Here is a 12,661-nt window from a genome sequence, read left to right on the forward strand (position 1 = left end):
AATATCGTAGAACCAAGGATAGTGATATTGAAAATTATATATGTTCTAACTGTACCAACCAGGAGATTGAAGACGAGTTTCATGTGAAAATTATAAAACGTTGAGATTGAAGTTTCTACCTAATTTTGATATTACACACAAAGACTGATGATTAATTTTTTTAATTCGACCAATGAAGAAATTATTAAATCTTTAGCAATGTATTTGAAACATGTATTTAGACTCAGGTGAATATGTTATGCTATGTTCAAGATCATGTTGATTTTTATGTGTCTATTAAAACTGAACTGTACTATGGGCCATATGGCATTGCATACTGAATAAACTGTATGTCTGTCTGTCTGTCTGTCTGTGAAAGTTGACAGCCCCGTTTCTGCTTTCAGGATATATAGATATGATCTCTAGGATGTTAAACGTTTATATTTTAACAAACATATCTGGGAAACACTCGATCCTGTAGGCTCGATATATAGAGAACACAACGCTGGGTAGTCAGGTAGTCCAAACAAACAGAACATTAACATGTCCTGCTTTTCAAAAAAAAGTTCGTAATGGTAGATTTGTGTTGTTAGAATAACACATCCCCACAACTGGCCACACACTTGCCTTAATTTAGGCTAAACTGCCTACTACTCACTATAACAGTTGTTACACGTTCGCACATTCAGTCGAAGACGGGGGTTTCATCCAAATCCAGTGTTTTCCAGGCCATCTGTGTTGATTTTCGAAACTGTTATGTCACACTTGTCCCTCTCTGCAACAAACTTGTCCCTGCGCTGCTTCAGTTCTGGAGGTAAATCCGTTCTGAAGACTAATCTTTCCTTTGTCAAATCTTTCAGGAACTTGAAACGTGTCTGCATAACAAGGTCTCTATCTTGTAGACAAACGAGTTCTTTCGCCATGTCGTTTATCAGTGCCGTTTTCGTCTCACACGTGTTGATTCGCTCCGAATTGTATTCCACACTTTTCAGACCGCCTCCGTGGTCTATTGGTAGAGCGTCCGCCCGGAGACCGGAAGGTCCGGGGTTCGATCCCTGACCGCGTCATACCAAAAGACGTTAAAAGATGGTACTTGTTATTACCCTGTCTGGCGCTCGGCTAAGGGGCTAAACAAAGACTGGTCTGCTCGGAGTCAGTATACTGTGTCTGAGTTGGGTATTCATGTTAAACTGCGGCATGGTATCTCAGTGAGCTAGCACTATAAATCGGCATCAGTCCGGACTAGTACAAGCAGTCACACACACACACACACACACACACACACACACACGTGCATGCACGTCGTTATATAAGTGCAATTATCTAGGACGCGACGTTAAACCCAATTTCACCTCACCTCCACACTTTTCTCGAGGTCCATCCTTGCAGTTATTGCGTCGATTTTAGCACATATTGCCGCTGTTTGTCTACTAATCACCTCAGTTATGAATGCACGCATGTCCTAATCAGCTTCTCGCGCCGTGGAACTCGACCTCGTGTGACGCCATGTTGCTAATCTTGGTGTTGGTAGGTGGGGAAATTTTCTTCACGTTTCCGCCCTGAGAATCTTCGCTATACCTGTCCATCGTGGTGTTGTATGATGCTTTGGTTGAACTGAGGGTTTTTACGGGGTGCTGACGACAGTTTTAGATTGAAGTGGGTGAAATTGGTAGCAGAGGCCTATCTTTCGCGTCACATCTGCTCGTGCGCCATACCGGAAATCCTACTGCAAGAATTTAGAATATCTCCCACAGGACAAAATCCCTGGCGAGTTCAGACTTATTCACCACTTATCATATCCAGAAGGTTAATCCATAAATGGCAATATTGATGACAATGTTGCCTCTGTCACATATACCCGCTTTGATGATGCGATCGCCTTGGTACGGGGTTAAGGCAAAACAGCACTTTTGGCCAAGGCAGATATAAAAAGTGCATTTAGGCTTTGCCCAATAAGGAAAGAGGATTTTAATTTACTTGGTTTTCAATTTCAAGGTAGCTATTACTTTAACATGTGCCTTCCAATTTGCTGTAAAATCAGTTGTTCTGTATTTGAAAAGTTTTCAACATTTTTGTAATGCAAAACTCGCTTTTGCATTACCTAAACAATACAGTGTATACGAAGTTTGGCTATATTTCTGGATATTTGCCATAGTCTTCGAGTACCAATAGCAAAGAAAAGACTGTACTACCATGCACTTGCCTTACATTTCTGGGCACAGAAATAGACACAGAGGCAATGGAAGCAAGAATCCCTGTTGACAAAAACATACAATGTCAGCAAGCAATATCCGATTTACTTCAGCAAAACAAAGTCCTACTTAAACAAATACAATCACTACTGGGTTTACTGAATTTTATCTGCAGTGCCATACCAATCGGCCGTTCTTTCTCTCGCAGGCTAATTGATGCTACTCGACATGCAAAAAAAACCAATCAACATATTCGCTTGACGCAAGGAGTCTAAAGTGTGGCAGGAATTCCGGCATCAGCACAATGGATTCCCATTGTTTCTGGATAAAGACTGGCAATCAAATAGGTTTCGGCCTATATTTTGGGTATCAGTGGTCCTATGGTGCTCGGCCATCCGAGTAGAGAAAAGCTGGTTTCACAGAGGACATAACCTTTTTGGAGAACCTTCCAATTCTGGTAGCAGTACAGCTGTGGGAAGATCAGCTGGTAAACAAGAAAATTGTGTTTCATTCAGACAACCAATCAGTTGTGTCGATTCTGAACAAATTGACATCTAAGTCTGCACGTGTCATGGTTCTTGTTAGGTCTTTTGCGCTTCCCTGTTTACAGCGCAACATCTTAGTAAGGGGACAGTATATTCCAGGTGGTAAGAATGTCATTGAAGATGCTATCTCTCGTTTTCAGTTTCATCGCCTACCACAGCTGGCTCCCAATCTCAATCTGCGACCAACCGACACACCAAGCTAACACTGGGACAACTGGAAACTGAAGCTATCAGACTACTAGAGCTTTCACAAGCTGACAACACTAAGAAAGCCTATACTATCATTGCTTTGCATTCCTTTGCCAGGTTTAGATCAACTTACAACAACCAGAACTATGGCCAGCCCCTATAGAACACTTACTTCAATATATCTCATATTTATCTCTGCACAGCAGAGCTCATTCAACTGCATCACTATATATGTCAGTAATCTGCTGGTATCACAAAGTAATGAAGCTTGCAGACACCACGGATCCCTTCATACTTAGAAAAATGTTGCTTGGCATGTGCAATGGCAAAGGCAAACCAGATTCTCGTGCTCCGATTACATTGGACATGCTGCACAGCATTAAACCATGTTTGCATCTCCAATTATAAAACTCTCCTTTACAAGGCTATGTTCTCGCTGGCTTTCTTCGCATTTCTACGGATTGGTGAACTCATTTACCTAAACGGGTTTGCGCATCACGGTTTACATTTAATGGATATCAAGACACAAGCACAACAGGTTGAGCTAAATATTAGGCACCCAAAGACTGATCAAACAGGCAGGCAAACGCAGCTCATAGTTGGATCTCATTCCAAATATAAATATATGCCCAGTACAAGCTATTTCTTTCTATTTGGCAATCCGACCACCCACACCTCCATCTCATGATCTGTTCATTCACATCAACCATTCTCCACTTACAAGAGCACAGTTTTCAGCTTTACTACTCAAGGCCCTCAAGTTCAGTCAACTACCAGAGGCTTCATTTAAATCTCATTCCTTCCAAATAGGGGCAGCAACAATGGCAGCCGTGGAAGGCGTACCACAGGAGACAATAAAGCTGCGGGGCAGATGGAAGTCAGATTCATTTAAGCGCTATATCAGAATCGGTCTGTTTACTTCAATTTAAGTAGCAATGCAATGTTATGTGCTAATACCTCTTTCAAAGTTTCAGTTATTTGGATTGTGGGATCATCTTACATATATTGGGCAGACAAGAGTTTGTTCAAGTTGGGTTTTAGAAGAAACCTAGGTTTGGGCCCCGAGTTGCTGCCATGTATTAAAGCAAAGCTCCATCACTACCATCCTCCAGGTTCTGTCCTACTACATGTTGGCTCAAATGACCTTACAGGCCTTAAGGGTAAAGAGATGTGTAATCTCATTGATGCAGACATGGATGAACTAGATATAATCCTGCATTATCTCGTCAGAAATGTTGCCACTCAGAAGTTGGGATGGAGCTGACTCGCCAGTGGCAATTCATGGAAAACGAAAACGAGTAAACTGGTTCATGACTCGCAAAATCTATCAAATGGGAGGGCTAGAATCAAGCATCAGATCAAGGCAAAGGATGCATTCTGTATTTTGATGATAACATTCATCTGTCTGAGATAGGGTCTGCCTTTTTATCAGTGCCATTCAGGAGGCTCTGCAATAGCCAACTTCGGAACAATTTGGTGGCCGTGATCCCGTACGTGATCCTTGGGGAAATCTGTATTGAAAAGGGCTAGGTAGCTGGGCGCAATGTTTGTTGATGAGCTACCCTCACACGCATCCCTTTTCTATGTGTTTATGGCTATGGTTTGGGGTTGGTCCAGCGGCTTGCTGGAGAGGATGTTCCGACGGCTTGTCGACCCGGGTAGAGAGGGGACTTGCTCATCGAAGGTTACCCTCGTGGGTTATCTCCCCTGGGTTTTGAGCTGCTCGGGTGCTTCATAATGGTGATAGGTTATTATTTGTGATAGGTATCTCCCCCAGAGAACCGCCACCAATACTGAATAAACTGCGCCCATATTTTGCCACACACAAGTGTTTTGTTTTTATGTTTGATGTTTTAATTGTTTGGTTCACATGAATGGATGTCACAATAGTTCTTGTGATAATTATAATTTTATACGAAACTTTGAAAACGGTTAATGCTTTTCCTCTTTGCCTTAGCTTATGTGGTAAAGTGAAAATCTCGCAATAGAATTAGGAGCTAAACATACCGTTTTCAATGTAGAGCTAGGTTGAATTTGGAAGAATTCAGCGAGATATTTTAAATTATAGCGTTGAAAGTTGAACTGATCCCTCTTGTCCCAGTCTTCTTTTTGTGGCGTAGAAAACCCACGATCACAGGCACAGAACCAGCAGAAGAAGGAGTATGATTCGATCTCATGGTGAACAAATCCTAGCATGACCGAGGGACAATTTCTGAACAACGAACTTGAGCATCTTATACCCACGCTTCCGGTGGAAACAGGAACTGGATAATAATACACCATCGTTCACGCATTTCGTTTTGTTCGTGCAACACGCAGTTCTAACACTTGAACCACGGAACATTAAAACGTATTATGTATTCTTCCATAATCATTACGATTGATTTGATAGTGTAAACTGTGACAATAATGATCGCTGAAAACACCACACCCCAGCTAGAATAGTCATGTTTCTGCGTCTCGTTTTTGTTTGTATAATGTAACATTCTTCTTTTCTATATTCTGTTATTTCAAGTTTTCGAAAGGCGTTGTGAGATGACAGGAAGATGACGTCACCAGTTTCCGTGGTATATGTCATAAGAATAATTACATTCCAGCGCAGGGAAATCTGTTTCTATGTTGCCAAAGTTAAAACCATTTACGAATTCCAGATATTGCAAATACGTCCACTTCTAGCATTATGAATGATAAATATGTATATGAAAAATGGGTATTCCAAAAATGGTAGAAGAGGTTCCGCGAGTAACAAAATAAGGTCATTATAAACACACAATTCAACGACCCCTTGTTGGTTTGTTATGATCATTATACTGTATATGATTTATGACCTTTTTGCGATTTGTTCGTGTATTTGACTTCGGGCTTCCTTCCCACATCAGGATGTTAAAAGTTAATTATTTCTGCATCTTTCATTGGAAACCACTTAACAAACATAGTTATGGAACTGGATCAGTTGGACATTGAAGTAACTACGAATACTGACTGATATCTTTTTTTAAAAAAGGTGAAATAAATGTCCAAAAACACTATCACCAGTTCTTCGCCAACCCGGCTAATTACTGAAATTAGACAATAAATTCCATGTCTCTGATCTATCGCATTTTAAACACAATGACAATGTACCGGTGTCGTAGATTCCAGGATGGGTAGTCCCAGATAATAGTGACCAGTGTCCAGTTTCATTGACCAATACTAGGTAACAATATCCCAGGACTTAAAATGTATCATTGTAGCTTTCTGCACATTGTGCTAATAGATATATTGTCACAATGCATTGGTTAGTTTATCACAAGAAATGAATAAAAAAACGCCACGATCTTTGATACACATATATATAGAGCATTAACGTCAGAGAATAACTTGTCCCGATTATCCGACGATAAAGATTCCATTGGTCGTAAAAGGCGAAATAGCGGAGACAATTGTATAAATGGACCACAGAAAAGCCGTGATGGCATCAGGTATTCGCGAGTAGCATAAGCCTGTGCTGCTAAACCGGTAGAAGCAGCCACTCACACAATTTGCATGAAAAGGTAAGTTAGTGTTTATTGCATGGCGCCACACTGAAGTACTGCGTTTTACTGGGATTTTTTTAATATCAGGAATCAATGTCCAAGTTTGGAAAGGTCTAAACTACTAACCAATGTCCAAGGACGTTATTCTGACCGGACTATGGCTACTTTTACACGGGCTTCCGATGGTTTGGTCGGACATGCACAATAACGGCATTGTTTGATGTTTACGTTCTACTTCAATGCTTGAGTATGAGTATTGACCTTTACTGAGTATTATGATGTGCATATGTTACCGGGAATACGTCAAATCAGGGACTGTATGATCCCTGAACTTTAGATGGAATATATTGAATATACAATCCCTAAAATGTTCACGTATTATACATATTCCCTGATATTCCCTGAAACTGATTTATTCATGGTTGTTAAAACTATTATCCCAAGTATCAATATAGCAATGTTAATGGGGTTATTAATAAGAACAGATTTATTTGACATATATAATAACATATATGAGTCAATGTCATGAAGAATGTACTTTTCAAGGAAGAAACATTAAAAATATTTTTTTTATCTATCAATTTATAAGGACACCGAATACATATATTTAGATTTAGCACGGCGATATGGGTCCAAATTCTGGCACTCAAACACCGAGTGAATCCTCAAATTCGCATGGGCAACATTGCCGCCAAATAGCGATGGGATTAAACGTTTTATGGATAAAAATTACTGATTAGATATAACAAACCAAGTCATAATTAAAACACATCATCCATAGTTTAAGTCATTGATATAAAAACAGACAAGAGATTGCCAACAACAAAAAGAAACAACAAAATCTTATGAGGACAGTATTGGGTTGTTTTAGGTTTCTTTGTCACAGTTTCCCTCGTGCAACGTTCAAGCGCTCAAGAAACTAACATTAAATAGCTAATAAGTTGCTTAATTGCTTAATGTAGTTTACCTTATGGTGTTTCACCAACTAAATGTCTGTCATTTTCGTTCAAAATAACGTTTTATGTTAGGGTCGGGGATTATTTTCTTTGTTTAAATTATTTGTCCTACGTGACAGAGTTTAAACATTTGCGGCACAAGAATAATTTCTGTTCAATTCAGAAAAATAACAATAGTTTTCCCAACAATTTGAGGTTTTGTGAAGATCCCACGAAAATTTTCACTCAAAAGGTTCTCACTTTCACTTTCTGGGTAATTTGAAACAAGTATTATACTCGATAATACAACATGTTCAGCATACAGCATGTTCAAGGTCGCGTAACTTGTCTTTGCATGGTTCTGTGACGGGTCCCACCGGTGGGAAGGATAAGCTCACATTCCAGCGAACACCTCGTATCATCCCTATTTGATAGTGATTCATGTACATGTGCTTTTGACATGTCCGAATCGTACAATGGACTCAGCGTTCAGAAGAGATTTCTTATGATTACATTTTTGCTTTCTTTTATTATATACTTAAAATATCCCCTGTTGGGATCCCATCAACCCATCGTAACCACAGATGCTCTAGTTGCCTACGATATTAGTCACTTATTAATATATTGATCTATAACAAATAAAGACACGATGCAAAAATCCAATCAAACTCCGGGAGAAGATGGGTTATTATTCAGCTATATTGCAATCTAGTCGGACAGTATATTAGGCAATTGTGACTAAAGTGTGATAGAAAAGAAGCGATGCATTCATTTGGAAATATTTGTGCATTCTTTGTTAAAGCATTATCACTGGAAATAGTTTAGTGTGAAACCACAGAGTGAAAGCATTTGTGTGATACACGGATTTAATTTCGTTTTGCTTGGAAGGAAATTGTGATTTGTGATTGCTTTTAGAAAAGGGTCATTTAGGGAGATATATAGCCACAGTAAAGAATTGGCAATAGCATTGCATTTGAGAAGGCATGTCGTCTATGTGAATATGTTACATGGACACACCACTTAACGTTGTTGTACATGTACATAGATTGTTCCTTTACCTTATTCATTTTAATAACCACCCGTTACAACGCATATCCAAGGGCAACTTCTCTTGATCATAATTGTGTATGTCTAACCATAGCGTACAGTATCAGAATAATGTGATTATAACATAAATTGAGGTTGACAATACATAGAAATGATCACTCCCATGCAACTATTGTCTTTTTGCACGGTTTATTTCATATAATTTTGTTCCTTGGGACATTGTTGCTGGAACAGATTATTTAAGTGAAATGTCAACAACGTGTTTTTCAAAATGTTTAATAAACTATGCTTAATACATGACTGTCAAAGACAATTACGTTTATTCTTATTAGACACTATAGTTACATCATATTTTAATCAATCCATATTTCCCAATAATTGTCGCGGCCTACATAACGTCTCACAGTATGTGAATCTACTTTAATCTTTTTCATAACAACGTAAGATACATTTGAGCACTTTTGTCTCTGTCCATAAGGACTACTTTGATATTTGTCGCATGCCAAATGACAATTATCTTTATAAAGTTATCATACATAAGGATAATAAATTCCACGATGAAAACCAAATTGAAAGAATATCATCCTGTTTTGTTATGTACTATCGTCCCTAAACTCTCAAAAGCACCTGTTTTACCCAACACTGAGAAGTGAAATGTGTGATTAATAATTAAACCTGATCACAAAACATTTAATTAATAATACTTTTGTTTATTATTCGCACAACGTTAATGAATTTATGGCAGTTTAATCCATTCCCATCAGAAGGTTGCGTTTTCTTTTCTCGTGGTGACCATAGATATAGTTATATCACTATCTTCAATGGTTCCGGACAATAATGAACGCCAATGCCATCTGGAGTTTACTGAGGAAACTATGTGAAATGCTGGATGATATCAGTGATAACATCTATGTGAAACTTTGAGGCAGAAAGTAGACATCCCCATGGACATCCAACAATAGATGATTACCATTCTATTTTTAAATAATAAAAGCTTCGAATGAAGAGCAACAGTACACCTACAAGAAGTAGAATCCTGAGAGGCTTGGGATGGCAATTCAAAATTCAGTACTATTTTATCCAAAGCCAACCTCCACTGTAATCAAGGCTACTGATGATACCGCATAAAGAGATGCATGTTGGGTGAAACACACAGCTAGGAGGACGAGAAGCCGGCTAATAGAGTTATTAATTTTTTATTCATCTCGGTAGGTGTATGCATCATACATATATGATATACAATGTGGTTGTCAGGAACAGGTGGTACGGGAAATCATTTTATGAATTCATATTATAATAATTAAATTTTCGTTGTGTTAATGGAAATTCCTGCATTCTGATTAGCTAAATTGGTCACGTGTTATTGCATTTATTTCCCAATGAATGTAAAAAATTAAGCCACGCCCACCGAGGCGCACTACTTTTATTACTGCGGAAGAATGTATGAAACAGCAAAGGTGCAGGCTCGCTCGTCTGTTTTTTTCCCGCTCGCCTCGGTTCAACTTTCATGTCTCCGGGTTTCATTTCTAACTAGCATTTCTCCAACTGTGTTTTACCGTTAGCAGAGAAGTAATGTTTGAATCACGCAGTAAATGACCATGTTATTTGAAACAGCCACCTTCTCTCGGACATATTTCTTCCGGTTCGTTACAGTCGGACTGTTGCAGTGTCTTTTCGCCTCTTGCCTTAATTGACAGGTCCAATGAACATTGTTTTAATCCCACTCTCCGTTGATTGGCTACTGACTGTGTAGGCGTGTCAAGTTATGTGCATAAATTAAACGATCACCTGATTCAAGTCACGACACTGTATGTATTCCTACACCTGGAATGTTTATCAATGCCGTCATTTTTGTCTGTTTTGATTTATGCAACTGTTTGGGGTTAAACTATTGTAGATAAAACATGTTTTACGTTGTCGAATTTAATTATAAGCATTGACTGTAAATTATTTTACGGTTCATTGAGGTATGAATCGAAAAACCGGTTTTTCGATTCATACCTCAATGAACCGAAAAAAATACACAGTCAATCCTTAAATATTTTGTTACAACCGTAGAAATTGTACTGGCCATTTTCTCTCGAACTGTGCAACACTGCTGTATTTTGCTGGCCACAAGTATAATATCTTTGGTATTTCTTAAGAAGGCATCAAGGAGAAGTTCAAATATAGATGTATCTTTCAGCAGCCAGAACGGAATTCGTAATGAAATAATAGCTAGTGTCATTTCACAGCAACATTACAAAGTCAAAGAGAGTAATGTCTGTATTCAACCGTGTCTTAACATACGTTGACAATCCATTCCAAAATCCCTTCACATGTTCACAGGTCACTAAGAGTCGTTTTCAATTTTAAGGTGGATTCTAACAAAATGTACATATATCTTTTATCAATTATTGTAATTTCGTTATAAACTAGGGGATACATCACATCTCACACTTCCTGAGACTGTCGTCATACAGCTGGAATGTTGCTGAATGCGGCGTTAAACAACATACAAACCTGGATCACTGAAATTTAGTCGAAATCATGAGTCAGTCAAAAACCCGTTTTATGTCAATTAAGTTATATTAATTTACTGGCACTATAGAAAACCTGCAACAAATCATGTCCCACCAAAGTCCCTGCACTCAAGATATAATCTGTATCCTCGTGTCTCAAGCTATTTCGGAAGGTGTATTGAAATCTTCGAAGGAATATCGTACTCGATTGTACCTCACAATGTAGACACGAAAGGCTCGAGCTCTTGGCGTTCAGTCTTGTGGAGAGGTTTTTGTCACTCTGAATCGTTATGCATACACAATTATTTGACTGAATGTGACTGGTAGGTTATATTCTTGCCTGAACTCCGACATACTCGTAACTGCACACACCTTTAAACGTATGAACGTTTAGCTGTTTGAAATTAGCTAAGGGATCAACAGACACTTAAATACTTGTGTAGAATGGACGTACGATTGAGGTTATAAAATAAATAAATGCAACTGTTTCAAAAACATGTTCATAACTGTTTAGGATATGTACCATCTGTGTCCTGCCCTCTTCTTTATTTATTGTTGAAAGTACACACTCGCATTTTGAAATGGGTGAGCTATGAAATATCTGATAGTTAGAGTTTCTTGTTGACAAAAAAGAGTATGTATACAAGTCAGTTGTTTAATAATTTAATACTTTTTGTTTCGGATCGATTAACTTCGGACTCCATCATCAATTCAAAATTACAAACAGAAAATCCAAAATAGATTTGTCTTTTGCGTATTATATTTTCCAAATGCAGACTGCACATTTAGGGGAAATGATGTATTGGCAATCGCAGTAAGCAGTCGCTGGATCATAAGATTACAGCAATATTGTGTGTGTGTGTGTGTGTGTGTGTGTGTGTGTGTGTGTGTGTGTGTGTGTGTGTGTGTGTGTGTGTGTGTGTGTTTGTTCTATAGTGCTAGCCGACTGAGATTCCATGCAACAGTTTAAAATAGATGCCCAACTCAGACACACCTTTTCACGACCAGTCCTTGTTTTACCCCCTAAATTGACGAGCGTCAGAGAGGGTAACCACAAGTATCAAATTTAAAGTATGTTGGTATAACGTGGCCGGGGGATCGAACCACCGATCTACCGCTCTCTTGGCAGACGCACTGTCCGCTAGACCACGGAGGCGGTCTCAGACAGACCAGAAGCTATAAGTTAATATGTAGTATTATCCAGCAGCATATATACACCACTAGCCAATACCTTAAAGCTTCTACCTGTATCATTGTGCCACAAAATGACAGAATAGATCAATAAAATGTCATCATATCAATGTTGCAATAGATGTATACGCTTAAATTCGAATACAAAAGAACAGTGGCGTTTTTTAAGAGCTGATATAAATTTCAAATAGGTTTAACACAATGCTATCTGTTCTGTTCTGTTGTAGCTAAAAATGACAAAATTATCAAAAACAGCTCGCAAGTTATCAGGAAAAGCTAGTGACATTGTAATTTTGCCAAGCGACGGACCATTATCAACCAAGATACTATATGCCGATACATCTAATTTACAAACTAACGTTAACAATCGCGTCTAACTGTATCGATATCAGCTATGATTTGTGGGTCGAAGGTGTCCCTTAAATATATGTAAAAGAAAACAATAGCGCGTTAGATGAGGAGAAACTAAGACTGGAGTTTGATGGTGAATCTAACACTACAGTGAAGTACATAAATAGGCAGTTGTCTGATACTCCGAACTCCCATGCAGTTGCCAGCATAAATCTT

Source organism: Haliotis cracherodii, unplaced genomic scaffold (genome assembly GCF_022045235.1).
Source record: "Haliotis cracherodii isolate W230 unplaced genomic scaffold, xgHalCrac1.p SCAF_1, whole genome shotgun sequence".
Lineage (NCBI taxonomy): Eukaryota > Metazoa > Mollusca > Gastropoda > Lepetellida > Haliotidae > Haliotis > Haliotis cracherodii.